This window comes from Triticum aestivum, chromosome 1B (assembly GCF_018294505.1).
Source record: "Triticum aestivum cultivar Chinese Spring chromosome 1B, IWGSC CS RefSeq v2.1, whole genome shotgun sequence".
Lineage (NCBI taxonomy): Eukaryota > Viridiplantae > Streptophyta > Magnoliopsida > Poales > Poaceae > Triticum > Triticum aestivum.
The window spans coordinates 269,440,698-269,444,922 of record NC_057795.1 but is presented as its reverse complement, the minus strand read 5'-3'; the positions used below and the strand labels follow the sequence as shown (position 1 = coordinate 269,444,922).

The window sequence follows — 4,225 nt, the reverse complement described above, 5'->3', positions numbered from 1 at the left end:
CAAGGTAACAATCCAGTAGGAGGCTCCACGCAAGTCCCTCGTACCTACACAAACAAACAAAAACCTCGCAACCAACGCGATAAAGGGGTTGTCAATCCTTTCACGGCCACTTGCGAAAGTGAGATATAGAGATAATAAGATAAGATAAATATTTTTGGTATTTTTATAATATAGATTGAAAAGTAAAGATTGCAAAATAAAGTAGATCGGAAACTTATATGATGAAAGATAGACCCGGGGGCCATAGGTTTCACTAGTGGCTTCTCTCAAGATAGCATAAGTATTACGGTGGGTGAACAATTTACTATCAAGCAATTGATAGAAAAGTGCATAGTTATGAGAATATCTAGGCATGATCATGTATATAGGCATCATGTCCGTGACAAGTAGACCGACTCCTGCCTGCATCTACTACTATTACTCCACACATCGACCGCTATCCAGCATGCATCTAGAGTGTTAAGTTCATTAGAACAGAGTAACGCATTAGACAAGATGACATGATGTAGAGGGATAAACTCAAGCAATCAGTAAAGTTACAAAGCTTCCATGAATTGAAGCACCCAGCGAGATTGCAGGTTATGTTTCGCTTCTTATCACGTCGGTGGTCTGGTTTTTCTGCTTACAAGGCTCGGTTCGGTTGGCTTCTAGAGTTACTTGTGTTTTTTTACTGGGCCACACACGTTAGGGTCAGGCCTCGATGTAGACCCTGTGGAGGGCACTGCATGCAACCGACGTTCCCATCTGGTCAAAATCTTCACGCCGCGTGAGAGAAAAGGCAAGTGTCGGTCCACCGCTGCTTGGCTGAGGGGAATCGATTTGGAGGAGGTCATCAGGGCTTCAGTGGTCGACGACGGCGCCCCCGGCGGCCCTCTACGGTGTGGCCAACGACCGCCTCCCAGTGACCCCGGTGAGTCCTCTATCTCCTTCCCCCCAACCACCTAGGGCCACCGCTCCTCTGCCCGGTCAAGCGCTGCTGCCGGCCACCACGCGTAGGAGATGGCCGCTGTTATTTGCCTCCGTTAGCCACCGCGCGCTCGTGCGCTGCCACTGCTCGTGCTCATGTGCCGTCGCTGCTGCATGCTGCTCGTGCGTAGTCGCTGTTGCGTGCTGCTCGTGCGCTGCCCAAGCTGAAGTGGCCGGCCCGGGCAGCTACTGCTGACTCTTTCGTGTGCTTGTCGTTGTTGCTTCTGCTATTGTTGCTTGCTGCTGGCATTTAGAGATGATGATGCTTGATTGATTATTCATGATGTAGACCATTCAGCTGAATTGGCAACAACAAGGTGCCGCGGTGGGCTGCACTAATGATGGTTCTTTTCAAAAATCATGGTATTTGTCTACTGATATGACAACTCTGATGATTACTATTGCGCCGTAGGCACCTCTCATCCTCTACACTCAACAGGAGCCATGGTGAGCGGCTGTCATTCTCTGCACATAAGGATTTTTTCCCTTGGCTATGTTTGAATTTCAGTACTAGGCCGCCAGCACATGACTCACAAAGTCACAAGAGCTTGAGCAAATGATTGTTTGCATGTTTGATGCTGACCATCATGGTTGCAATGAGGTGTGCGAGGAATTAATCGTCCGATCACTATCTTGGATGATGTTTATCACTAATGCCTATCAGAAATTACTTTGTTCACTATGTGCTAGCCTGCACTTATCCTATCAGAAATTACTTTGTTCACTACGTGCTAGCCTGCACTTATACATCCATGTGTATGCCACCTTTGATAGAAGTGAAATCATTAATTCATTTATCCATAATCGGTGATTAATATCATTCACCACTTCTTTTAGAGTATCTGGTTGATTTTGTTTCCTTTTGTGCGCACAGATTATTTATTGGCTTTAACTATAGTTTTAGATGACTAGCCCATATAATTCACCTCGAGGCAAGAAAAAATGTTCCATGCATTAAATTGCAAAGGAGAAGTTTCATACTATTTCCTAATGAATTGTGATAATCAGTTCTAATAGATTGAGATACACTTTTAGTTTAAGTACAAGAGTAGTTACATTAGCAATCTTAGTTTATCCTTGCCCTGAAAATAAAATACTGGTGACGATATCAAGGCAATATATGCTTTACATATAGTTATAACACATGAGTAAATATTGATGCATCAATCCCTAGACTCGCTTTTGAGTGTGTATCGTAGGGAGGAGTGTTAATTATGCCTTAAATGTTTGCTTCGCTTATAATGCTTCTTGGAATTTAGCAGAAACAGTTGGTCATGTTTATCTAAATTATACAATCATAGTTTCGCCCAAAGTTTATTCCTGCAACTATGTTAGCAGAAAATAGTCTCTAGCCTATATCGCTGACTGATAATGAAAATATTCAATTATTACATTTCAATTACTTTATTTTTTCAGACAGGTTCCACTTTTTGATTAGTACAGCTGCCAACTTGCAATTTTGATTATGTGGTACTTTTCTTTCTGTTGCCCGCCAGACTAAGTTTTTGGACTATTAACAGCTACAACTGCTTGTAAGAGCTTCAGCTGACTATTCATTTTTCATAGTCACTTATACAACGGTAACGTGGTTATTAGCATCACTGAAGCCAAAGAAATTAAGCCTACATTCCTTTCAGTATTTCAAAGTGGTCTACTGTTTGATGATTTGGAAATCGTAGCATTTCAGAAAAAGTGTTTTGCTATCTCTACCATCACTGAACTAATGTGCTTATTTTTACAAACTAGGATCTCATGAATGACCTCTAGGATGTCATAGCAACATGTCTTTGAACAGGATGGATAGATCAAATGGGATGGTCTGAAGGTGTAGTTCAAGTGTATCTGTATTTTCCTCTAAAAGATGTCAAGGAATATTGATTTTTATTATTATCTGTATTTGGTTATGAGCTCTCAGTGAGGAACATGGGGAATGCTTATGAAAGCTACAATTTTAACCAAGTATGTGAAGTGTAGGTGTACTTTGTTATGAACGTGATGATGGGAATGTTTGGGAAGGCTACAAACAAACCTTGTTGATATCAATGGGCTATTTTGATTTTTTTTAAATCATAGATATATATTGGTTTTAGCACTGTAGTCCCGGAGTTTAAGAATAAAAGTGGAGACAAAAAAACACGCATGTAACTAAAAAGTAGCCAGAATCAGGGTTCTTTATGTGAAACCCACAAAAAAGTAATCATTTCCATCACAACAAAGCAACCAATTGCAATAGCTCACGTATAAAGAAGCGCGTAATTCATGATGACTGACTGAAGTACGGCGCGGCAAAGCGCGCGTCACCCTCTAGTATGATATAAACCCCATCTTTTTATCCTCGATGGCAACAATAAAATACGTGCCTTGCTGCCCCTGTTGTCACTGGGAAAGGACACCGCAAGATTGAACCCAAAGCTAAGCACTTCTCTCATTGCAAGAAAGATCAATTTAGTAGGCCAAACCAAACTAATAATTCGAAGAGACTTGCAAAGATAACCAATCATACATAAAAGGATTCAGAGGAGATTTAAATATTTCTCATATATTAACTTGATCATAAACCCACAATTCATCAGATCTCGACAAACACACCGCAAAAAGAGTTACATCGAATAGATCTCCAAGAAGATCGAGGAGAACATTATATTGAGATTCAAAGAGAGAGAAGAAGCCATCTAGCTAATAACTATGGACCCGAAGGTCTGTGGTAAACTACTCACAACTCATCGGAGAGGCTATGGTGTTGATGTAGAAGCCCTCCATGATCGATTTCCCCTCCGGCGGTGCGCCGAAAAAGGCTCCAAGATGGGATCTCACGGGTATAGAAGGTTGCGGCTGTGGAAATATGGTTTCGTGGTGCTCCTGGATGTTTTCGGGGTACATAGATATATATAGGCGAAGGAAGTCGGTCAGGGGAGCCACGAGGGGCCCACGAGGGTGGGGCGCGCGCCTTGCACCCTCGTGGCCGCCTCGGCTACTTCTTGACGTCCACTCCAAGTCTCCTGGATTGCTTTTGTTCGAAAAAGATCGCTCCCAAAGGTTTGATTCCGTTTGGACTCTGTTTGATATTCCTTTTCTTCGAAACACTGAAATAGGCAAAAAACGCAATTCGGGCTGGGCCTTCGGTTAGTAGGTTAGTCCTAAAAATGATATAAAAGTGTAAAGTAAAGCCCATAAACATCCAAAACAGGTAATATAATAGCATAGAACAATAAAAAATTATAGATACGTTGGAGACGTATCACACCCTCCGTCAACAACA

The 4,225-nt window shown here is 42.0% G+C and overlaps 1 long non-coding RNA gene across 1 annotated transcript; it reads left to right on the top strand.

The window, feature by feature from the left end:
- The first annotated feature begins 742 nt into the window (after nucleotides 1–742).
- Nucleotides 743–2,928, top strand: LOC123090053 (uncharacterized). The gene is made up of 3 exons (XR_006442423.1): nucleotides 743–910; nucleotides 1,256–1,413; nucleotides 2,713–2,928. It is a non-coding gene; the product is annotated as an uncharacterized lncRNA (long non-coding RNA).
- The last annotated feature ends 1,297 nt before the right edge of the window (nucleotides 2,929–4,225 follow it).